The sequence below is a fragment of the Vombatus ursinus genome, unplaced genomic scaffold (assembly GCF_900497805.2).
Source record: "Vombatus ursinus unplaced genomic scaffold, bare-nosed wombat genome assembly UNPS02014812.1, whole genome shotgun sequence".
NCBI lineage: Eukaryota > Metazoa > Chordata > Mammalia > Diprotodontia > Vombatidae > Vombatus > Vombatus ursinus.
In genome coordinates this window covers 91,767,052-91,794,139 of record NW_020954590.1, presented here as the reverse complement: position 1 = coordinate 91,794,139, position 27,088 = coordinate 91,767,052, and the positions used below count along the sequence as shown (strand labels likewise).

Genomic DNA, 27,088 nt, shown 5'->3' with positions numbered 1-27,088 from the left:
TGTGCTACAGAGAACAATTTTCCCATGGAGTAGATAAGATGACCTTTAATAAGTCTTTTCCCATCCTATTCCATGAGTCAACCTGAATGGTCTGAATCATCAAGATCTATATTTCTTTCTACTTCATAGGAAACCTACAGTTATATCACCTTTTTGGCAAATGATTTCACATACACAGAAAAGGTTCAGTCATCCAACTGGTATTACTCAATGTGTTTGAGAAGATAGAAAAATTTTAAGATAAAAGATAAATGAGTTCCATTGCTTGAACAAGTTGGTTTAACTATCAGGTTTTGAAGTGTCAACCACTTGCAAGGAATTGTTCTAGACACAAAGATGAAAAATGGAGTGATCCCATAAGGACTTAGTCTTAGAGTCTAAAAGCATGTTGTCATACAAATAAGCATGTCAAACAGTAGAGTTTGACAAGAACAGATGAGAGATACAGAAAATATTAGGAAGAATAATTGGTTTTAACTGGTGAGATTGGGGAAAGCTTCCTGGAGGTGGTGCTGCCTGAGCCAGGGCTTGAAATGAAAAGAATGTCAACAATTGACAATGAGGAAGGAGAGAGTCCTTTGTAAGCATGAGGAATGGTATTCTATGTATGGAAGAATGTAGCAGGGGATAGACTGATCTTTTGAAAGTACTAGTTGTCCACTTTGCCTGGAATTTAGAGTGCATAAGGATGGAAGAGTTGGTTGAAACCAGATTGCATAAGGTCTTAAATGCCAGGCTAAGGAGTTTTATGGGTCAAAGGGAACCTCTGATTGTTTTCTGAGCTATTATCTTTCTTGAGAACTTTATTTTTGAATGATTTCTTGCATTCCATTCCTTTTGTGATATAACGTAATAAGATGTATTTCAGTAAGAAATTCTCTTACTGAATTTTTTCTGCTTCCATTCCTTTGCTCATGATGACCCCTCTGCCTATAATGCCTTTCCTTGCCCTCTGATGCTAAAATCCTGCACGTTTTTTAAAGCCCAACTAAAATGTTGCTTCCTGAATGAAGCCTTTCCCAACAACCTTAGACTTCACATCACATTTTGTTGTATACATCTTTCATATACTTATCATATATTGTGTATTGTACTTATGTATGCCAATGTTGTGTTGTAAAGTAGAGGATCACCTAAAGTGCCTTTCAATGGAAAGGCAAATACTGAGTGCAAGCAGACTGCAATACATAAAAAAGAGGAATCATATAGAAGAAGTGACATAAGGGATGTCATCCGAAAAATAAGTCCATGGAAAAAATGACAAACTGGTCTCAGAGGAGAGTGAGGGACAACCAGAAGACAGTTTTTGTACTCCATTCATATGTGTGCAAAGTCATGAGAACTTGAAGAATGTCACCTGGCACACAGACCCCTTGTGGCAGATTTATAGGAGGTAAACAAGAATAATATGAGATGGGCAGGGAGAGTTGGGTTGCAATATGCATTATTGGAGGGAAAACCCACACTGGCAAGAATTAAATCCACACAGGTATCTTGGGCCCTTCCCTTTGCTTCAATGTTCATTTGTTTATATAAAAAAGTAGGAAATTGTCTGAAATATTGATTCCCTCTGACAAGCAGTGAAATAACTATGTTAGTTAGGATTAGCCACTTATTGCAACCCTGGTACAAACTGCTTTTAATTTATAAGTAATTTATAGGTCTTTCTGACCTGGTCACATGGAATTACTTTAGGAATTTTAATTACCAAATGTACAGCCTGTTAATTCTTGCAGTTTTTTTTTCACTTTTAAAAATGTGTGTGTGTGTGTGTGTGTGTGTGTGTGTGCTTCATAGTTGCTGATAGCATTAAATTCAAAGCTATGTTTGCTGAGTCAATCAGCTTGGAACACTGGAATTTCACTTAAATTTCACTATTTCACTTAAAGTTCCATAAGGACAGAGACTATCTGTAGACAGAGATCTACACTTTGTTTTCTCTCTCAGTTTCTAGCATAGTTCTTTAAAATAACAATACATGTTTACTGGATGAGAGTTTAGTATAGCTTAGTCTCATCAAGGAGTTACAAAACAATTAGGCTAATTGGTGAATTTCACTAACATGTTTACACTCTTGATATGGGCAAAACTCCATGGGATCTTGGGACACACCCTAAGGCCCAGAGTCAGAGTTAGTCAGTCAACAAACATTTATTAAGTACCTACTATGTGCCAGGCACTGTAAACAATGTTAAGAAACTTAGCTTCCTCAAACCCAGATATTCCAAGGTACAATTCTTACTTGTCTTTTGTGCTATAAAAATAAAATTTTTGATTTCATGAGGTTTAGAAAATGGAGCTGGATTAAAACAAACAAACAACAAAACTGAGATTTGGGCTAGATTCATGGGACCTTTTTTTTTTTTAAGTGAGGCAATCTCACTTGCCCAAGGTCACACAAGGTCACACGTGTCAAGTGTTTGGTCTGAGGCCAGATTTGAACTCAGGTCCTCCTGACTTCAGGGCAGGTGCTCTATCCACTTCGCCCACCTAGCTGCCCCTGACTGAACCTTTTTTCTTGAGGTTCATAAACTTCAAGGAGAGTTGTAAACCATATTCCAGAGAAACATTGGACAGCACATGGCTCTGAATGAAAACCAAAGCAAAATGTAAAGGTGGTGAAAGGCTACAATTCGAAATCAGGAGAAACTCAGTAGTTTCAATTGCATTCTTTTTGGTTAAGTTCGACTTGAAGCAGGACTCACCAGATGCAATCTCACATGAAATGAAACCACGTCTCTCCTATGAGTGTTTTTTGCAACTTGCCATCATGCTCACATAGACCTATGTCTTCCTTCCTTGTTCCCCGTTGTTTCTATCCAATATCATTTGTGTTTAAATATGAGTGACACAAAGGAATATTGGGAACAACTTGTGAACAGAAATGCTGAAGTTTATAGTCTTCCTTTCCTAATAGTTTTGATTTTTTGTGACTGAGAGGTGAATAACGAGTGACTTGGTATGGAGTGGCCCTTTGAATCTATTAGTTTCCCTAATAAATGATGTAATCCTAAGGCACTATTATTACCCTACTCTGGGCAAGTCCTCTTCTCGTATACTATCATGGCATGGAGGTTTCTGAGAGCTATGCAACTGGAGCGTAACTCTGGAATGTTCTACCTAAGTGGGAATGGCCGTAGGATCATAGATTGAGAGCCGAGAGGGACATTAGCAGTCATCTAGCCCAAGCCTTTGATTTTAGAGATGAAAAAACTGAGGCTTACAGAGGATAAGTGACTTGCTCATGATCACACAGCTAATAAATGTCAGACATGGAATTTGGACCCAGGTCTTCCTGATTCCAAGTCCATCACTCTCTCCACTGTACTAGTTTTTAGTATGGGTCCAGGGATGGATTGTAAGTCTGTCATCTGAGTCCCAACTGGGCTGTTTGGAAAGACAACACCAGAAGATTGAGCAATAGATTTTGTATATCACACACACACACACACACACACACACATTTATTAAAGCACTTCTGAACTCCTTGTCATCTACATAGCTAATATTTATATGGTGCTTTGAGGTTTGCAAAGCACTCTACAAATATCTCATTTTATCCTCACAACCACCCTGGGAGGTAGGTATTACTAGTACCCTCGTTTTACAGACAAAGAAACTGAGAGATAGACAGAGGCTAAGTGACTTATTCAGGGTCATGCAGCTATGATGATGATGATGATGCAGAGACTCTATATACCAAATGTTTATGCCAAAATGTTCATCATTTTTCCAACTACATAAAACTCAACATGACTTGAATAATCAACTAAACCTCTTGAACATGGAGAAATGCAGCTACCTTTGCTTCTCATCATGGCCTGTTCAAATATTCAGGGACTGATTATTTGGTATTTGGATTACTTAAGTCTTTACTTCTGTTCTTCCCTCTTCTTGCCTGACTTTTAGGCATGTCTTTGGTCACCAGCATCTCACCAAAGGGAAGAAAAAGAAAGAAAAAGAAGGGATGTCCAAATTTCTGTGAATTTGGTTATTTATTAGCATTAAGGTGAAAGGTCTAAGGATTATCTGTGGATTTCAATTATCCATGGTAGCCCTGACTCTCATTGCCATGTCAATTTCATAGCTGGATGTATTTCATTTTTTAACCTGTGTACCTTTGGCAACTCAAACATGTTATATGTTATAGAGCATTTACTTATTTTAAGTGTTTACAAGATACTATGAACTACATATAACAGAAATGTCTCTCAGTATCATGAAAATATCTATATAATGGCAAATATAACCATTTGACTAGCTCACATAACCACTTAGCAGGTTAGCAAATGATGAAGGAAACCATTTAACCTCATTTCCCCCTGACTCATATCCTCCCCACCTCCTACACAGACACACAGAAACCAGGAAGAATACCTTACCCCTTTTCCACCCTCCTTGCTTAATAATTAGCTTTACTTAATACCCAGGGTACACAGCATGTCCAGGTGGCTTTGGGGTTTAATTAATCATCTGATAAATATTTGATTTTGGTACCTTTGAAGATTTTCTGCAACTATTTTGTCTTGATGAACTTGTATGCCATTGACCAAATTCAGCTGTCCAGAAGAAGGTAGGTGGCTATGGTACCTACAAAGGCGAAAAGAAGAAATGTCAGCAGTTGTTCTCTGTCATCTGATTGTCCCATCTTATGGGTTTTGCCCTTTTGTAACTTCAAAGAGGAACACCATTAAGAACTCTACACCCCTAGTTTGATCTACACTGAAGATTTTTTTATATCCACTTAAAAAAGTCTTTGAAGCATTGTGGGTGAGTCAATCCTCTTATTTTCAATTTTGACCCTCACCTGACAGCATCCCTCCTCTAGCCCCTTAAAAAAAAAAGAGCCAAGAAAACAGAGATTCTACAAACACAAAAGACAACCTAACTAATCGAGGTGGGTAAGGGAATTAAAAAAAAAGCTTACAACAAGATTAATCTCATCCTATTATTCTCAAGAATTGAACTGGCATTGATCAAGAAAAACTTGGGGGGGACTTTGAAAATGTCTCTTATCTGTGCTACTTTTAAAAAGAAATAATTCAAGGGAGAATTTCATGTTTGTCATAAAAAACTTTAAAGCACTACAAATTTTGTTAAATAAAAGAGAAGGAAATAGGTACTAGTGTTTAAAAATGAATCAGTGACTGGGCTATTTGGATATTTTGAGGAAAGCCAAAAACTACTTTTGATCCATTAAGTATGGAGTTAAGCAATCTCACTGCGATGAAAATTACAGCACAGCTAGAGAACTATCTTGTACACACATTCACTATTCAATCGAAATCTCGCAGGCACAGTCCAATTTTTTTGAAATTCTTTAAGAAATTTAATTTCCTTTCTTTCTCCTCATCTAAATGCTAACTTTTATTTAAAACTCCCTCATTTCAATGGAGAATGGGGATGAAACATGTAGTCCTCCTCTCAGGAGGAATTTGGGACTATAGGTGCAGAATGTTCTATGTGTCTGGTATAATTATCTTATTTTCAAGGGAGGGGTCAAGTGTTTAAGGAAATATCAGAAAATGTCATTTTAGAAACATCAATTAAAATTAAACAAAAACTACACCTAGCACTCCACACTGGCAAATATTTTTACATAATCATCAAAGAGACAAAGAGAAAAGTAGCAACATGAAGGCTAGGTTCACCTTACTTAAGCCAAGGACCTCAGATGATAGATTTAGATCTAGAAAGGTACCTGGGATTCCACCCAGTCCAACCCCCTCATTTTACACATGAAGTTACTGAGGCTATGAAAAGCTAAATGGATTACAAAAGGCCACACAGCTGGTAAGTGTTTGAAGCAGGTTTTAAATTGAGGTCTTCCTGTCTCCCAAGTCTGCACTCTACCCCCTCCTGCTACCTAGTTACCTCCAGATTGGCTCTGAAATGACTCTTGTGATGCCAGTTAAAGTAAGGCAGATCCATGAAACTCACTCAGGTCAAGAACATCTCCTCAGATCTGAATTAATGATGCTTATTATCAAAGTGCAAAGAATACTGGATTTGGAGTCAGAGGACCTGTGTTTGAGCCTGGGCAAGTCAATAAAACTTTCTAAGCTCCATTTTCCTTATTGATACTTAAATACGCATTTATCAAGTGCTTACTATGTGCCAAGCACTGTGTTAAGGGTTAGGGATACAAAAGACATGAGTGAAATTGTTCCCTGATCTCAAATAGCAATGAGCAATATAACATTTGCACTAACTACTTCAATAGATTGTTATGATGATTATAGGAACCATAAATTTGGGGACAAAAGGGACCCTAAAGATAATCTGGCCAAACTCCTTCATTTTACTGAGGAAACTGAGGTCAACAGAAACAGAATGACTTGTTCAAGACCACAGAAGTAATAAATTTCAGAGCTGGTTTTTATACCCAGATCACCTGACTCCAAATCCAGTGGTAGTTGCATTACATCATGCTGCTCTCTAATCAAATGAGAGAATAGGTGAAAAGTGCCTTATAAAGTGCTATATCAACATAAATAATTTTCTTTCTTCCACTAAAATCCTCCTCTGGTTCTTCAACCCAGTGTGGAGGTGGTCCTGGGCTGTTGAAGGCTATCCTCTGGAGGAACATAAAATCTGGCAGGTCCTACCAAGTTGGAAAGGCTTCAAGTGTAGGCCTGGTGCCTGATTCTATGTTTGTTGTCTGAGGGCCAAGCTAGCAAAGTTTGGAGAGTCTCATTACTGGGTAGACTGCAGAATGGCAAATGTTTTGACCATGGTAATTTGCAAATACTAGGTTGTAAAGGGTTGGTTCAGAGAGTATCTGTACTAGTGAAATCATTGGACCTTTAAATATGTAATTACTACTACTACCACTGCCACCACCACCATCACCATCACCACCACTACTACTACTACCACCATCATCACTACTACTGCAACAGTTCCCTCACTGACCTCTTATGAATCATGTCGGTCTCCTCAATCCAACCTTTATGCCTCTGCCAGGCTAATCTTTATTAAGCTTTACTTTCATCATGTGACTACTGGACTCTAAAACCTTCAATGGCTTTCATTTTCTTTTCATATCAAGACCAGTCTCTTTTGTCTGACTTTCAAAGCCCATTGTCCTCCTTACTTATCTCCAAAGGTATTGTCAATGACTTTCTAACACCAGTCTCTTTAGTCAGACTGATCTCATTATCTTGTTAATATACATAACTTGTTCTGGCTTCTGTGCCTTTCTTTATATGGTCTTCCCCAGACTTGCAGCGCTTTCCCTTTTGTTGTCTCCTTATCTAAATCCTCCCTATCTTTCAAAGATCAGCTAAAATCCCATCTCTTTATGGTGGTCTTCCCTAACAACTCCAGCTTTTGTTAATCTCCTTACTTGAAATCACATAGCACTTCAAGGTTCAAATACACTGTTAGAACTTTCAAATGTGTTGCCTTGTATAGTTTTTTCTTGTTTGGTGTCCTTAGTCATCCTTTCCAGAACAGTTTGTAAGCTTCTTTTTGTTAGCTATAATTCTTGTGTTATCTACATCACCCTGCTCCTGCCCAGTGCCTAGAGTTGCATCCACTACACAGCAGACATTCTCTGAGGACTTGCTGGTGGATTGATGCAGTATCACTGGAAAGTGTGGCTTTGTTGTGAGTGATTTCTATATTCCTTAAAACTTGTTTCTGAAGCAGGCTGGGGGGTTATGTTAACTTTAAAAATGGATCCAAAGATCCAGTTTCATCTAGGATCTCCAGAACTTTCCCTAGGATAGACCACTTCCTTGACTATTTGCTCCCATGTTTTGCCAGTCATACTTCCCAGTTTTTATGTATGTAACTATTTATCATAAAAGTTAAGTATCTGAATCTATTAAAACTGTCATAAAAGAAGTAAATGCTGGATTAAGAATCTAAAGTAAACTATGCCATTAACAACCTTTTTAATTGTATACAATCCACAGATTGGATCAAAATGACTTTAAGAAGGCAATGAGGGTGATATGGTATATTGGATAGGAATGGACTTTGAGCCAGGAAGACATAGGTTTGAATGCTACTTCAAACAATTACTAGCTGTGGATCATGAGCGAATCACTTAACCATTCTGAACCTTAACTACCTCATCTGTAAAAGAGAATATCAATAGCACTTCTCTCACATGTGAGGATCAAATGAAAAATCTTGATGTCTAAAATAATATAATCACAATGATGATAATAAAAATCACTAACACTTAAATAGCACTTACTATGTCCCAGGCATTAATGTGAGATGGTGATGATGATGATGATGATTATAGAGAAAACTTCCTATATACATGCAGCATGTCAGATGCTACAGAGATTACCAGGTACAATAAAGGAAGAATAGCAGTAGAGATGTTCAATAATTCATCAGAGATAATACCTAAGAGTGCAGCAGTAATATTTATAGCCTCAGAAGTCTATGCAAAAACACATAGAAATTGAGTAATAAAAGGATAACTTAATCTAAAGATCCAAATTCAGTCTTATAAGTATCATTGACATTTGGTCCAACATGACTAACAGCAAATGAAGAAATCTTATTCAAAATTAATAGATTTGATAAGCTGGTCAGTGCAGTACTATTATATATCATGTCCTTTTACTTTTAGGAAGAAATCTATTATGATGGAGAGTATTTTTATGAAGATAAAAAATGGAGAGACCAAAAGTATACTGTGGTAGAATGAAACAACAGCCCACACAGCCAGAAGTTGTAAACAGACAATGAGTTCAGGAAACAAATCATAGAGCAAGGGCCTAGGCATGATATGGTAGCAACAGGGGATTTAAACTAAGCAAACATTTACTGAGATGACCTTGCTCTTCTAAAAGCAGAGTAGGTGACACATCTCTAACTTTCTTTGATGACAATTTCATCCTTCAGAAGGTGGAGGGAGATTCCAGGAGAGAGGCTATTTTAGACCTGATCCTAATGAATAATTGTTTACTGAAGTAGGAACGAGAGGAAGTTTGTGAAGAAGTGACCATGCCAAAAGAAAAAAAATGTCACCATGCTATCTGCGACTTTGCTACAGATAAGGAAGGGAGAGTCAAGTATAATCTCATGTACATTATAGACTTTGAGATGTCAGATTTTTTAAAAGTTCAGAGAAATGATACATGGGAGTCCATGGCCTAAAAGTCCATAAGGGAAGTTAGTCCATTCTCAAAAATGAAATTGAGGATAGAAGGACAAATGATTGTGATGAGAAAGAAAAGAGAAAAAAGACCAGGGAATATATACAAGGAAATTTTGTTCTAATTTAGATGTTTAAAAGATAGAAAAAAGGGCTAGTGATTGAGGTTCTATAAGAATAAGTTCAGCAATGTAAAAATTCATAATGAGCCTATGAGCTATGCTGTAGACAAGAAAAAGAACTTTAAAAACAAAACTTTGGTTGGAAGTGGAGGCAAGAGGATGATTTAAAAAGGGACAGGGCTATTGCTTGGAGTGGAAGGTATGATATAGTGATAAACACTGAAATTAGAACAGAATTATTCAACTTTTATTTGTTTTATTTTCTTACCAAGAAAAAAGATCCTCAAAATGAGGGGGGAGAAGAATATAAGCATTTATTAAGCACCTGCTATATGCCAAACACTGGGCTGAGTGTTGTACAGCTATTGCCTCAGTTGATCCTTACAACAACCCTGTGAGGTAGGGGTTATTATTTGAAGAAACGGAGGCAGCCACGGTCACATTGCTAGTCAAATAAGTGTACAAGACTGAATTTGGACTCATGTCATCCTGACTGTACTCCCAGAGCTCTATATACTGTGTTGCCTAGCCACTTAGGATATATAGAAGAGAAAGGGAATATGGAATTGATACCAAGATAGGGAGGAGATGCTAATAGAGTATCTAATTATCCTCAATGAATTCAAATCACTAAGTTCAGATAAACTATATCCCAGGAGACTGAAAGTATATTCCCATATATTTGTGAAGCAACTGTTACATGATTTGAAAAATCATGGAGAATAGGACAGGTACTAAATGACTAGAAAGGTGAATGTGGTCCCTATTTTGAGAAAGGAAAAGAAAGCAGACTTTTTAAAATTTTAGTCTGATTAGTAGGACTAATTAGTAAGAACAAGATATCATAATCTCTTTTTTTGATAAGATTGCCAGACTCATAGATGGGGAATGCCATATGTGTGTACACATATGTGCGCAATGCCTGGGCATGATGCAATACACATATACATGTTTGTATACCCACATACCTGTAAATATCTACACACACTTATACACATATACACACATAACAACATATCCGTATACCCATACACATACATGGCATTCCCCCACTTTTGAATCTGGCAACCTAATAAAAAAAAGAGGAAGATTCTCACTTGTTCTTAATGACTTATTCAAGCTCATCAATGATTATACACACATGTACATATGTGTGCATGCATGTGTGTGTGTGTGTGTGTGTGTAAATGGACTATGTGACAATGCAGTTTGGTACTTAAAAACCGGTAGAATGATCTTTCCCAAGCAGTGGTGGTTTATGGATTGATGTCAACCTGGAAAGAAGTGCATAGTGGATTGCCAGAGGGCTCTGTCCATGGTGCTGTTTTGTTAAACATTTTAATCAATAACATAAGAACACATGTATGACATACTTATTAAATTTTTTTTTTGGAAGACACAAAACTGAGATGACTAGCTAACATTTTGGATAACAAAATTGGAATCCAAAAAAGATTATTACAGGCTGAAGTCAATTGTATAAAGTTTGATAGAGATAAATTTAGTCCTATTCTTGGATTAAAAAATGAATTGTTCAAGTACAAATCTATATAACAACTCTTGTAAAAAAAATCTGAGTGTTTTCATGGGCTCCAAACTAACTCAATGTGATTGAATAGTGTGTCATGGTAACAACAACAACAAAACTAAATGCAAAGTTAGCCTGCATTTAGACTTCTATTACCCAGAGATAGGTCTTGGTAGTCTTGTTGAAATCTGGCCTGGTCAGATTACATCACATTTGGAGTGCTGTATTCAGCTCTGGATCCCAAATTTTAGGAAAAGCATTAACAAACCAGAAAACCTGGAGAACAGCCAGGATAGAAAGATGATTTTTTCAAAATGCCATATAAGGACTGGATGAAGAAACTGAGGCTCTTTAGCATGAAGAAAGGAAGTCTTTGGGAAGAAGTATGATAGTTGTCTTCAAATATTTGAAGAGTTAGCTCATGGAAAAGGGTTTAGAATTGTTTTGCTTGGCTTCATAGGACAGACTTGAAACAATGAATGGAAAATGCAAGGAAGTCGTTACACCTCCATATATGGAAGAATCTCTTAAGAGTCAGAACTGTCCAAAAATATAATATCTTGCCTTGGTATATAGTAATAGTAGCACCTAGTATTTATACAATATTATACTTTAAGGATTACAAAGCACTTTGCATAAGTTGTCACATTTGATTTTCACAATTCTGTTAGGTAGACATTGCTATTATCTCCATTTTATAAATGAGTTTAAGTGATTTGCCCAGGGTCACTTGACAAGTAAGTTAGGATTTGAACTCAGGTCTTTCTGACTCTAAGTGTAGTCCTCTATCCACTCAACTACATAGCTAGTCTGTCCTTCATCAATGGATGTCTTTAAGCAGAGGGTAGATAACCATTTGTCAGGGATATTTTAGAGGAGATCCTTATCCAGTCTCAGATTGGAGAAGATGGCCTTAACAGTGTCATCACAACTCTGTCATTATATTATTTAATAGGACTAGAATTTAAGAATTCCTCAAAGAACCAAGCTGCATCAATTAGTGCACTGCATTATTTTATCCATAAGACAAAGAAATAGAGATAGAATGAAAAACTGTATTTCAAAATAAAATTATAATTAAAATTTGATATCATTTGATGCATGTGATCCATCTAGTGTTGAATGTTTCCATCTAACAAGTTCAACTGAAGAATTTAGAAGCCAGAATTGGAAAATTTGGCTCTGCCTTATCTTATCTTTAGATCAGTAAGTCATTACAATTAGCACTTGATCTTTATCAATTGATGGTTTGGATCAGTTTAAATGACTTAATTTAACTCTCTTGGCTTCCTCAGTTGTTTAGAAATTGAGCTGTATTTCCTGGGTCTCAAACTATATGAACTTACTGGACATTCCTGGGAAACATTAAAATTATAGTTCTTGGTGGAAAACACTAACACCAGTCATCAATACAGAGAGACTGAAACAGTAATAGGTATTTTTAACAGTGTTTGGGAAGCTGTTTTGTATATAGTATCTATGTACACATTTAGACAGACCTGTGCATAGAAAATATTTGTTTTACTATCTTACACACTTAGCCTTTAACTGTGTCCTAAGGCTGGTCTTGGCCCTATTATTGAAGCTTGCTTCATTCTCTGTTTTCCTCCCCATGGAAAATTCAAATCAATTCAAAAACTGTTTTCCCTTTGGGAGTTGTTGGAAGGTGCAAAATGTCCTCATTAGGGAAGCTGCCCTCAACTACACAAGTCATACCATTGTGAATGATGAATGCATGTGGGACCATTACTTCACACACAATGACATGAGAGCTGAAAACATGTGAACAGGAAGCCAAACCCAAGAGAAAATTGGAATGTTTCCAGCTTTCCAGGGAACATAGAAATTGAGCACAAAAAAAACTATCCTCTGGAATCATGTATCTGGGGGATCATACAGTTGTGACATTGCCATTTCTGTCCCACAGAGTGAGTAAGCCCAGTGGCCCAGACAGCACCTCTGGGTAACTCACCCTGATGAGGTTGTCTTAAAGCAATGACTATCTCTAAAGTTAGGGTTCTAAAGAACCCAGCAAGAAGCTCATATGAAGCAGGGGGTGGAGTGCACATGGGAGTTCAGCAAACGTTTCATATATAATCATGTTAATAGGAAACATTCCCCAACACATCTTACTCCTTGTTTAATAATGAAGTATACACTGACACATATAAATATGCAAAGGAGCTGTGATTGCATCAGTGTTGGGAGCTCCCACAGTCCTTCCAATAATGTAACCTATCAATGACTTAATAAGTAGTTAAGTCCTAGGGAGTTGCCTGGCTTGCTTCAAGTAACACAGCTAATAAGTTTCAGGGGTGAGATTTGAGCCTTGGTCTTCCTGACGCCAAGCCAAGTATGGTATCTATTGTACCACACTGCCTCTAAGCAATTACGTAAAGTCTTTTTTTAAAAAATTCTAATAAATGTCCTGTTCTCTCTGTCTTAAAAAAAATACTCATATCTGAATGCCTGAAATCAAAAGGTCTTTTCTATGCTTGGCACTTATGTTTACTCAACTATAGAGTTCAAGATTGAATTTACATTCTCTCTATTATTGTGTGAAAAAACTCTCAGCATAAATGAAATCAATATTTACTGTTTTATCAAATGCCAATGAGGGGCATTTGAGATGGCCAGATGTGAAATCAATCATCGAAAGCCAAAAGCTCCCTAAAGCCTACTCAACTCCTGTATTTCTAACGAGTGATGAATATTTTTAATACTGAGAGGATATGATTATGGTTCCATAGTGGTAACTTCCTAAACCTGCTTCTCCATGCTCAATGGATGTGGATTACCTGGAGGAAAGAAATATCACAGGGCTTTGTGAGACTATCCATAAGGTCTTGGGTCAAACCTCCTTTGTCAAGAAGGTAAATAGCATGTGCTGTTAAGTTTTCAAGAAAGGCATAACTCGGAAAACCAGCAAATATGATGGAGGCATTACTGCAGAAGATGAAGGGCTGAGGCTGGAAAGGGCAAAAGGTACAAGAAAACTAAAGTTATCATAAAACAAAACCTCAGTGATTTAAAAAGTTATGGCTTTCTGCCTTCAATACAAATCAAATACCATTGAAGATGCAAAGAATTTTGTCACTAATGTTGGGCTGGCAATAGGCAGTGGGTACAGTGGTGATGGGCAGAAGAGGTGCAAACTCAATTGATTACTGTAAGAATTTCTGGGCAAGATATTGTCTGTCTTCATGCCTTCATTTCTAAGCTGGGTCTCCTGATCAGGTGATGGTAATTATTCCTGATTACTCTTCGCTTTTTGGAGCCACAGATTTCCAGAAAGACTCAATTCAAGCAACACCTCCAGGGTCCTCCTCTCTAAATTATCTTGTGCTCATTTTATAAATATTCTGTCTATACTTTATATATATATATATATATATATATACACTCACACATATATACATATATATGTATGTATGTATGTATGTACATGTCATTGGCCCCATTAGAATGTAAGGTCCTTGAAGGCAGGGGCTGTTCTGTCTTTATATCCTCAATACTTGACAGTCACTTACATGATTGATTGTTTGATTATGAATAAGTGTTGGAACTGACCATGAAACTCACAAAGGTCTTTACTAGTCTGGCCTCCCTATGCCTGGTCCTCTAGTCTCATTCAGAAGGAACTGGAGTAGTTTAAAAAATTAATTAGAACTCTTTCTTATTTAACCGTGAAAGCCAAAACTCACCTTATCTGAAAGCGTACTTAACCTTTGGCAAGGCTGCTCTTCCTGCTAAATGTGAATCTTCTTAAAGGTAATAGGGACAATCCAATTAGCGGCACTGATACATCTAAGATAATGATGAGAGTCATGTGATTACAGGATAAAAGTGTTACTGAATTGTTGTTCCTTAGGATGAGTTTCAATAGCCATTATTCACCCACTCAAAATTCAAGTAAAATCATTTGGCAGTCTAAGAAATAGCTTTTCCTCCTCTCACACTTCTTCCCATTTTCACTACCTTATTACACTTTTCAAACACTGGTGAATACCAGTATTCAACCACAAGGATCTCTCAGGTTTGACTAATATTAAATCTGCGGAGAACAAACAGAAATTTGAAATATTTTTATCACTATCTAAGAACAATTAAAACCCAACAATTATTAACATTATGTATACATCTCTAAAACCAGATAATGAGAAAACCCTCTTTGGCTCATTGAAAGTTGAATATTAGCCAGGCCTATGAGTCTAATGTTAAGATTATGTCTAACATTGGCATCAGACATGTTAGCTCAAGTTTGAACTTTAGCTGTAACATCAATTTTTCATCTAGGTGCAAAGAAAATGCAAATCCAACCACACAGAATCCCAACTAGAAATGCCAGTCACAAAACACACTGACAATGGACAATGTTTTCATGGCTCCACTGCATTCACAAATTTGATGATGCTTCTCTACTCAATGCAACACACTCATTTATACTACCAGGTTTATTACTGAATTTTTCTATCATATTATCTTATCATTAGAAGCTTGGCTATAAGGTGATTTACTTTTGTCTAATGAAGCAACATGTGAAAACAATTTGATGAGGTACACCTTACTTTTTCTTCTGATTTAGGGGTTAGAATATTGGCCCATATTTTCCAGGCTTCTTTTGCTTTCATTACTTTGATTTACTTTCCTGAAGGCCATTTATGCCAGAGAAGTGTACGAATAGACTGTAAAGTACTGAGGTATGTAACTACATAGACCACTTCACTACTTCCAAATATCCATGATTTTATGGAATAAGCACAGATTACAACATCCTGCACACACACACACACACACACACACACACACACACACCCCCAACTGCCTGTGGCCAAGCTTCTAGAGAAACAAACAGAGATACAAACAGCATAGTTGGGCTTCTGATGACAGACATACCGTCTTAAATCTTTATAACTTAGGCCTTCCAGAGTTTGATCTCTGTAGTTGAAACCTTAGAAAACCTAGGACCATCTTTCATGGCAAGATAAGTCTTTAAGCAGGGGTTTCATAGAAAAAGCATATAAATGAACAAATCTAAATAGATGTGGAAATAGACCATCCTTTCTTGATCACCACTAACTGGATCATCACCAGTAGGCTAGACACTACTATCGCTCATTAATGCTTTGGCCACTGCAATCCATGAAACATACAAACAAAACCAAATTTCCCTCAATCCTGTGCAGATCTCCTTCTGATTCTGTAGTGAAGGTGGCAAAATGGTGAAAAAGAGGGCAGAATCAGTTTTGAGCCTAACTTAAAATGGTATTGGTAAATCTAAATACAAACATTCACAATATCTTGTAAATAGAAAATTCTATATCAGAAAGGACTTTTTAAAGCAATTTTTTCAGTTAATAAATGTTTACTTTTCTCTTTTCTACCTCTGCCCCAATTGAAAAAGAAAAGAAAAAGAAACGCATCATAACAAATATACATAATCAAGCAGAACAAATTCCCTCATCAGCCTTGCCCCAGGATATGTCTCATTCTGTATCTTGAGGCCATCACCTCTGAGAAAGGATGTATACGACAATAAGAGACGCAATAACACATAATCTGTTGGTTCTTTAGTTAGCAAATAACACTTCATAAGCTCTTCAGAAATTGCATTTTGCTTAGTGCTATTCTGCTGTTTCCAAAAATTAGCTTTTGTTGAAAAGCTAGAACTCCAAGTAATATTGTATAGAAGAGCACTAATTTTATATTAATTTAGCATTCTCTGAAAAAAATAGCACAGTGATAATGACGCTTTGGATTTTTGCCAGTGCTTAAAAAATTAGATTCTATTTCTTCCCTCCTAGGGCTGTCAAAAATGTAATAGAAATTCACATTTCCACTATGTAGTCTTGCTCCATTTATACAAGTCAGTGCAAGCTTCATGAACATACTGAGAGATGGGATATAATCCAGTGTGAAAAGTAACTTTCAACAGCTGTTTACTTGTTGAAATGATAAGCAGTGGAGGTAGAGATACTGAAGATCAATGTTTGTTACTTTTTTGCCTAACAAATGAAGCTTAAAGTTGCAAGGGGAGGGGAGAAGAGGCTGGGAGAGAGAGAAACAGACACAGACAGACAAAGAGGAAGAGAGACGGGGGCAGGGGGAGGGGGGAGAGAGATAGATAGAGAGAGAGAGACAGAGAGAGAGAGAGAGAGAGATGTCCTAGGATGCTGTGAGAGTGACTAGATCCAGGGGATCTGGGGAGAGGGGTGCTAGATGATTAAGTGAATTGGCTACAAGAAATTTTTTTCCTTCCTATTTTTGTTAGGGGAGACCAAGTTGGGTGGAGGACTTTGGGCAGGAAAGTATTTTTTCATCACCCAAGAATTCGAAGGAGGAAAAATAGCCCCAATGACTTTTAAATTATGAAACGTTCAAGGCAGGAAAAGGACCATTGAAATACCCACCAAACCCCCTCAAAACTAAAGCCAGAGGCTCATACTTACTTACTTACAAAGGTTGCCCTCCAAATCTTCTCTAGGAAAAATGTCTTGAGATCCAGAAGTTTGTGGAGTACCAAAGATATGGTGGCAACAAGCTTTCCTTCCCAGGACTCATTGTTTCTTATCTCTTTTGACCTCTGAATAGAAGGCCACCAGGAGTCAGGAAACCCTCAATTCTGCTGTTGACCTTTCCCCTGCCTCTGCCAAATCACTTAACCTCTCAGCCTCAGTTTTCCAAACTGTGGAGGGGGGAGGGCTACCATCCGACAAAGGCCACAGGATACAGGAGCTTCATTAGTGAAGGTTTTGTCAAGTGCTTGCAAGATGAGAGGGTTACATAAGCGCTGGGGTATTATTATCATCATACACCCCCATACAACTAGGGCTGCCAGACAAACAAAAGAGCAGTTCCAAGAAGAGGAGGAACAGAAACAGGAGTTACACTGAGGGTGAATTTAGGGACACTGTTTAAACTGACTGGATGAGGGAAAAGAGCAATTCAATATGTGCAGGCAAAGCTCTCTAAACAAACAGGGAGCTGCCGCTGGCAGAGGCCGATGAGGTGAAGAAAGCCACAGGCTCTCATTGTGAGGGCAGGAAGCCCCGGGCAAGGATTCTGTGCATGCAGTTCCCGGCTCCGTGTGGGTATAGAACAGTAGCTGCCTGTGGCAGGATAGAGTAGATGACGAGGATGCGGTATCTGGGGGCTGCAGAGGTTCCAGGGACCAAGTGCTTAGTAAATACAGTTGTCCCTTAGACCAGGTGCTGCTCCTGGTTTTCTGATTCTGGACTCCTCATTTTCCTATCATTGGTTGCCAGTGAGTTTCTGCATCATGATACTACCCTGTCTCTTTTAAGGACCCAACCAATAAGGCATGAGGGAGCACTTTATTCTGTGAGGAGTACAGGAAATGGGGTAGAATGTTGGAAAGGACTTTGGCTCCAATGATTTGGAATTAGTTCCAGCCATACTACTTGTTAATTGTGTGAAATAGAGGATAGGGCCTGGCTCTGCAATTTTCTTGGTACAGGGAATTCCCTTAGAAGAAGCTGTCCCTACCAGTAAAGGTCAGCACCTGCTTTGCAACTCAGAGCTTTGCCTAGCCCTAGGACAACATGAGGTTAAATGACTTGTCCAGGCTCTCATGGCCAGTATGTGGCAGAGATAAGGACTTGAATCCACTCACCTCACTACTCACCACAACACACTTTGTCTTTAGTTTTGTGACTTTGGATAAATCACTTTGTTTCTTCAGAGCATCATTTTCCTCATTTGTAAAATAGAAAGGTAATGATTCCATTGCCTACCCACCTTGTTTCCCTAAGAAATCTCAGGGAATCTCAAAAGCCCGAGTCACACCATTAGGAATAGGACCAGCACTAAGATCTCGAAGACCCTTTCTCACCATTGAGGTGTTTGAATATCAACTAGTACCCAATTCCTTGAAAGTCTTCCCTCTTCCTCAACTAGTTTGAATTAGCACCACTTCCAAGTCCGGATTCCTTGTTCCTTTTCCCCAATACTTAGTCCTGCATGATCGGGACAAGAAATGTATTAAAAGCCTATCAGATTTTGTTGTTGTTTGTCCTTCGTTCTTGAAGAGGACCATGACATCAGGGAGGTAAGAGATCTAACTGGTTTAGGGGGAGGATACCACATTCCCTCTGAGGCTCTAGTTGGGTGCACCCAATTCCACCTGAGACTCCAGTGGTCCAGACCTGTTTCTACCATCCTCCCTGACTGCCTTTCTTACTGTGAGTATGCCATCTCAATAAAGGTGACTTCCTTTGCTGTCTTGTGTGCTCCATGTTTCTGTGCACTGGACTACTGATATCTTTGAACTTTTCTAAGTCTGCATTAAGACACTATCTACCCCACTGATTTGTTGCTAGAATTAATGAGATAAAGTATGTAAAGCACTTTGTAACCCCAAATTATTATATAAATGTTAACTATTATTATCATCATCATCATGAAAGATGATGATGACAATAATTTGTGATTCTTGATACCTTGTTTTCCTACAGATTGTATATAACATGTTCCCTAGACACTGAATAATAATAGTTAATAATCAATAATAATTATGATGACAAATAGCGTGGTATAATAGACCAAGGGCTGGGTGTGGTAGAGCTGTGCTCAAACCTTGTGTCTGATATCGTCTATGTGACTACTGGCAAGTTGCTTAACCTCTCTGAGTCTAAGGGAACATTAACATTATAAACTACATAAATCATAAGTCCTTGACATGTTACTACAATAATAGTAGTGATGATGATGGTGATGGTGGTAATGATTTTCATCTGGTAAACTGACACTAATCACTTCATATTCCTATAACTTGAATCAGGGTCATACAAATATATAATTTTAATATTGGAAGATATCTTAGAGGTCCTCTAGTCCAATTCCCTCATTTTACAGATGAGGAAACTGAAGTCCAACTTAGTTAAGGGACCACACCAATAGTGTCAAGCTAGGACTAGAATGGGATTTACCCTTTGACATACCCAAATACACATGATAATGAGACCTGTTAAAATTAACTTATAATAGTACAATGACTAATATAATATCTTAGTGAACCTGCTCAGTGGGCCTTTAACTATGCCAGGCCCCCTACCTTGATATTCCACATTTTCTTATCTACTAAGAGATGACAGTTGTCTATGTAATGATAATGAAATATTATCTCAAGGTCACATCTCCTAATCAAATATGTTACCATTGTTTTCTAAAAGTGTAAGGTTTAAGATAATAGTTTTTGTATGGGAAGATCTAACATTTTTCTGGTTCTATGACTGTGGGTAGAAAGTAGAACAACTTTTGTTTTGTCAGGTCAAAGCTGAGTAAAGGTTACAAACATACATACATATGGACAATTTAGTTGTTATTTTCCTAATTCAAGCAAAGGTAGATGAAGGGCTAAGTTGGATGCACTGTGGGACATCTTCCCCACCATGAATCACCCCTTCATTATATAGACTGATCCTGATAAGTCTAATGTTGGGAGCAGATGAAGAATTTGGGTGTAGGACTCCCAATGTGGGTACTTTCAATTCTCAGTGTTGGAGCTCTCACTGATGAAACCTATCTATGATTCAGGACATAAGACCTAGGGGATTTTTTTTAGGCAAGAAAAGGTTAAGCAACTTCCCAAGGGTCACATTACTAGTAAGTGGCTGAGGTAGGATTCAAACCTAGACTTTCTGACTTGAAGCCCATCACTCTGCTACCCTATGTACCTCTTCTCATTGGAATAACATGGCTTAAAACTTTTATGTATTTGCAAATATTTGCTATTTACATTTTAAAATACATATTACTTTCCCCAAATAGAATATAAGCTTCTTGAAGTCAGGGACTATTGTGTTTTTGTCTTTGTTTCCCTTCACTTAGCACAGGACCTGACCTAGTACTATAAATACTTGAATGAATGAATGAATTAGTCCACTCAAAATTACTCTATATGAAGCTTGCCTCTTCCATTTGGGTTAGCATATGTATAGTGGTTTATGAAAAGCCACATGGATAGGAAAAGCATTATTTCAGGCCTAGGAAAGGTAAAATAATCTAAAGTCCCTCTGGTTTCTCCTTACATATTTGTGATGATGCTCTGACACAATAGAAAAATGGAGCACAAAATTATGAAGGAACCTGACAAAAAATATGGAATAAGCAGCTCATGACTATGTAGCCCCCACTATGCATCAAAATATTTACAAATACAGCTCAGTGTGAAGTGACTCCATATTTGAATTCACATTATTCAAAAGTATAATTATATGTAAAATATTTTAACTGGATCCAGCACAATGGAAATGTGCAAAATAAAATAATGAAACATTATTTGCACTAATCAGGACCTAGCTGTAGAAATTATAATACAAAGATACTATGTCCATGTGTCCATGATGTACTTTGGATTCAGGCTGCCTGGGATTTTCCTTCTGTGCTTAATTTTTTAAATATAATTTCTACCTGGAGATCTTTTGGAAGAGCAGAAGTATATTACTGGCATGGCTTAACATCCTTGGGATGGCTCCAGTGTACTCCTGCCTGGAGGCCAAAAGATAAGCACAATTACCCATTGGGGTTTCTTCCAGTCCTATCATGTAAACCTTTATTAATTGTAATCATTTGGTGGTACCCTGGGTAAAGTGAATATGCAAAGATTTCTCCTTCTTAGACAAGTAATCATTGCTTAATAAACATTTTTCTATTATGAAGCCTACTAGTCTCCTTTAAAATTATCCATTACAGAAACAAAACTTGAGATGTCATTTTTTTTCCTCTTCATGAAATTTACTATGGGAAGAAAGATTATGCATGTTTGCACTAGGCTTTGGGTTCTAACTGAATTTTCTCCAAAGTACATAGAATGCACAAGATCATTTAATCACTTCCAAAAGTTTAATACTTTTCATTCCCAAACAATACTTTCATCTTCATTTTACTTATGGAGAAACTGAGTCACAGAGCTTGAAGTGTCTTGATTATAAGTTACACTAGTCTGATTTGCTAACTACCGGGCCCACAGATAGTGGATAGGAAGGATAATGGACTTGGAATCTGGGAAAACAGGCTTGAATATGACCTAGCTGTGCAGTTATAAAAAAGTCATTTGACCTCTCTGAGCTTTAGTTTTCATCTCTTTAAAACTAAGCACAATAACTACAATATCTACCTCATAGGATTGCTGAGAGGCCCTAATTAGATAAACCATAGAAAGTGCTTAGTAACTCTTTGGTTGGGGGTGGGGGAGGTGGGACTAGGGGAAACTGGGCCATCAATTTCTGGAGTAGACAACCCTCCAACAAGGAGATCCACCCCTGTTGTATAACTTAGGGTCTTAGAGAGAGGCCTGGGGCAGTGACAGGCTAAATGACTTGTCCAGGATTACACAGACAATATGCATCAGCAACATCATATACAAAGTCCTGGCTCCAAGGCCAGCCCTCTATTGACCACCTCTCCCTGCCTCTTTAATAAACGTTAAGGGCTATCTAAATAGAATTTATTATCGTTGTTATCTGTAGGCTATAAAACGATGATAAGGTGAAAGTTACAAAATAAATGTTTAAATTGGGTCCGTACAACTTTGCTCGAGTCTCAATACCATTAAAAGACCTTAATCAGATGCCTATTTGCCGGTTGTGTTGCCTTTTATCCAAAGCTCTGCAGATCGAGTAAACAGATCCAAACACAAGCTGCCCGCACAACGAACCTGCGCCACGCACACTCTCTCCCATTTCTTATGTGCCGTGAACCAAGCTAATCAAAATAGAGTCTGAGTTCTGTTGGAAAAGGGTTCATTTAAACCACATCTGTTGCTCATCAAACTTCCATTTGGGGAATGGATAGCTCTCTTCTGCAGTTCGATTTTGCCGGGTCTTACGGCATCGCATAGCCTGCGTTCCATTTCACAATACACCAGCACATCCGTGTTGTCAGGTCCCTGACTGAATACTGCACTCCTTATCCCTCTACTCGACTTCCTACTTCAAAGGACTCCTCACTTGACTAATTCTAGAACATAAATTGATTTTCTCTCATTTGTTGTGGTTGACAATAGGAAGGCTGACTCAGCAGCATTGCTAAAATGACAGCCCATTTCTATTCCAGGGGAAGGAATTCCTATTAATGCTCTTAATGAGGAGCATCCCTATGAGAGATAGGGAATCATCTATGCTTAGCAGTAACCTGATTAGGATTGCAAATATGTGCTACTTAGAAAGGAAATAATCAGACATGGGGGAAATGATTTAAGCAGATCCAAATTAATAGCAAGGATTAGTTCACTGCAGTTTCCTAATGTGGCTTGTGTATTAGACATAGATAAGATCACAGGGTGGAAGGTAGATTTGGAATTGGTCTTCAGATGCACTGGCATTCCGCTAGGAAGGAAACTAACTGGACATACTGCTATAGTAAGATACTCTTACATTTTCCTAGGGTTGGGGGAGTAGTACTGTGGTGATGTTATAAATTTCAAGACACCAAGGAAAGGTAAAGAAACTATAGGTTATATGTTGATATATTTGACAAACATTTTTATGTGCAAGTTTATAATATTCCTACTATGTGTGATAATAGTCCTACTATGTGCAGGCAATAGTTTATCTAAAAAATGCAATCCAGCAAAATTGACTGTGTGCAAGATAGTGTATCACACACTGAAGGTACAAAAGTGAAAAATGATTCAATTCTTTTCCTTAAGGAGCTTAAAATCTAAGAGGGTGCATGCATGTGAAACATTATACACACACAAACAACACAAATGGGATGATATGTTCTAAGATTTTGATAGGAAATGAAGACAAGTTCACTGGCTTGTAGTCAGTGGTCACCATCATTCTCTTCCCTTCTTTGAAAACAGGGGATGGCAGTTGCCTTTCTCCGATCTGGCAGCACATCTTCAGTTTCTTTCTTCCTTCAGTATCTCAGTATATTTCAAAGATCTCTCTCTGATGAGGGAAGGGAGTTCATTTGGCCTGGTGACTTAAATTCATTGAGGACTGCTAGGTGCTCTCTTTCTATCCCTTCTTGTCTTAAATACCAACTTCCCATTATCAATCTTTGCTTTATCTTTTCCAATCCAAAGATCATTCACCTTGGCAGAGAAAACAACAGCAAAACCAAAGGTGAACAATTTTGCCTCCTCTGTCAACCATTATTATCATCTCATCCATGCTGAGAGCAGCAATCCCATTCCTTCTTTGATCCCACTCTTTCCCCAACATAGGATAAAAAAAATTCTTTTTTGTTGTCATTATCTTTGCTCACCAATCCCCAGGCATGTCGGGCTTTGGCACTTCTGACAGCATCCTTATAGGACTGTGCCCCATTTTTGTATTTCTGTGAATTGATGCAGAATGAAGAAAGCACGGAACAAAATGACTAGAACAATTTAAATTAAAACAACATTAAAAGAAAATAAATCTCAGATGAAATTCAAAGACCAATCTTATTTGAGAGGACTGATGTTGCAACATTTCCTTGGAGGTGGGGGATTTTGGAAGGCTGTAGAATGTTGCATATAAGAGACATCATTGCTGTAATAGTTTTGCTTGACTTTTTGCTGTTGTTGTTACAAGGAAGGGCCCTGCGTGTGTGCGCATATGTGTGTGCATGTATGTGTGTGTGTGTGTGTGTGTGTGTGTGTGTAATATTAGGAAATGACAATATCAAATGACAAAAGTCACCCATAAAATGTAAAAAATGAAATATAATACAAAATAAATAAACTCTAAGATGGCTGATGAGTTCCCTATACAACTAATACTATTGATTCTTTAGACAACTCTTTTTCTCTTTACTAGAATTTGTTTTTTATTTTTATTTTTTCAGAATTTCATTCTGGAGAATTTTCTGTATTTAATAGACTGACTTCCTTTCTAACTATCATTTTTCTGAACTAAAATTCTAGAAGGGAAGTTCATGAAGCATACAAAATGAAAGAAAATACAAAAATAAATAAAATTTGCTCCCCATCAATTGAGGATATGTGTCAAACTATACTTGGCATTTCCTCTATCATTATTTCTGGATTGGAGTTATTCTTTCACCACTAAAATTCCCATCATTTCCACCCCAGTGACAAATTTCTCTTTGTTGGTAAAAATCATATTTAGAATAGAATTTCCCCTTGTTTGTTCCTCTACCTTATCATTAAGGCGAGTCAAGATGTTATTATCTATTCTGCTTTTGGCAGAGATTTTGCTCTAGCATATGTTCAGATAATTAAAGTCTCCTATCACTGTTATATGATACTGCCTTTCTAGCCCAGGCTCAAGTCCTGTAGTGTAATGGGTGGAGTGCTGGACTTGGAATTAGCAAGACCTCAGTCCAAAATCCACTGTTGACATATACTAGCTCTGCTTCCATGGATAAGTCACTTAACACGTAAGTCTCAGTTTCCTTATTTGTAAAATGGGGATATTATGCTCCTCATAGTAACATTATTTGACTCAAGATTATGTACGCAAAAAGAACAATGGTTCTGGAGTCAAAGAACCTGGGTTCAAGTTCTGCCTCTACCTTCTTACCTGCATGAGTTTGCGAAAGTCATTTAGCATCCTTAGGATTCAGTTACTTCATCTGTAAAATGATGAGATTGGGCTAGATGGCCACCAGGCTCTCTTCCAGCTCTAAATCTAAGATCTTATGATAAGAACCATCATCATTGGTACCTCTTTCTTGCCCTCCTCTTCACTTTCCTTTCTCTTCAGTTGTTTCATAGCAGACTCTGATGGCAATTGCACTTCTATTTGAACTTTACCCAAGTGTTTTTCACCCTCTGCAGCCTTAGCTCAGTGTTTCTTTTCTCTGGGACTGTGTACTGGTGGATAATTAGGGATGAGGAAAGGACTGACAGGACACTAGGAAGAAAAAGGAAGTTTTTGGTTTTTTTAAGAATTAATTCAGAGTTATAAGCTTGACCTCCAGTCATAGAAGACTTATTCCCTTTATTCCATTTTCCTGTAAGCATTGGAATGACTTTTAAAAAAATCCAAAAAGACACTATAGGCTATACTTCAGTCTGCATCATTCCTTCACTCACCTCTCCACCCCTCCTCCCAGAAATTCCCAGCACATTAGCTATTTATCTCTAGCTGCTTCTAGTTAATATTAAATTATCTTCCATGGGAATCTGCCCCCATTTCCGTTTGCTATGCATCTCTTCAATATACACTGCAGTATGGTCCAATTTATGATAAATGAGTTTGCTGCATCCTCATTTTATATTGCTAACAAAGAGTTATCTTCATTTACAAGACAAAGGAAACTTGTCAACACTAAGTTCTAGTTTTTAATAGTTGGCATATTTCATCTTATACCAAGTCAAGCGTCTCATGCCATAGCAGTCAGGCATTCCTGATAATCACTGAAGTTAGAGCTTCACAATGTGGTTCTTTTATCTAGATTTCAGTGAATCCCTTGCTCATGTGAATACTCTCTATTCAAACATAAGCACAAAAATACATCTCAAGGACAAATATTTTGATTCTATTTAATTCTAGAGTTTGTCAAATTCCTGCTATGTTCAAGGCACTGTGCTGGGCTATGGAGATACAAACAAACAAAAATATCTATTCTTTGCCCCCAAGGTGTTTATATTTTCTTAAAATGGAAGGAAAAATGACATATACTATAGTCAACTGTAATAGTCAACTATAATAAAAGATAGGTGAAAACCAAGTACTCTAATGATACTTGAGGCAGGAACATATTCAGGAAGGAGGGATATGGAAAGGAATCACTGAGGAGGTGACTTCTGACCTGAACTTCAATGAAAGATAAGGATTCTGAAAGAAAGTCCATTTTTAGATGAAGATAAGGCAGGAATGAATCCTACGTATGGGAGAGGGCTTTTATAAACTCACTGAGGCTGGATATGAGCTGGTAATTTTTTAAGAAAGGAGAAACATGGGTCATAAAGTTTGGGGGGCAGACAAAAATTTTTCATGTTTCAATTCAATTCAAAAATATTTATTCAATGTATATGTTAGGCATTGGTTGGGAAATACTAATCCATTGCCAACTCCCTCCATGTTTCCTGAATCCTTTCTATAGTATCTCTGACAGGGGATTATCCCTCTTCTAATTGAAGACTTCCATTTTTGAACTCACTACATAATGAGGTAAGCCATTTCACTTTAGGACTGCTCTAATTATCAGGCACGGTGGTGACTGTCAGTAACATTATTTTTGATGGGAATTTAGTAAAGATTAACATGTAAGAGCTTAGTTCATGAGTTATAACATTCAATTATTCAATATCTATGTACTTATCTATCAGATACTATCTATCTATCTATCTATCTATCTATCTATCTATCTATCTATCTATCTATCTATCTA

General features: G+C 37.5%; 1 protein-coding gene across 6 annotated transcripts in view; it reads right to left on the bottom strand.

Annotated features, from left to right (window-relative positions):
- LOC114053873 (extracellular sulfatase Sulf-1) overlaps positions 1–27,088 on the bottom strand; it is a 287,381-nt gene that overhangs the window by 155,439 nt on the left and 104,854 nt on the right. For 5 of the 6 annotated variants that reach the window (XM_027876980.1, XM_027876979.1, XM_027876977.1 and 2 more), the window contains exon 2: positions 4,498–4,590. The gene's annotated coding sequence lies outside the window, so the exon portion shown is untranslated. Of the gene's footprint in view, positions 1–4,497; positions 4,591–17,227; positions 17,245–27,088 lie in introns of those variants that run through there. The other variant, XM_027876981.1, reaches the window with a different exon arrangement.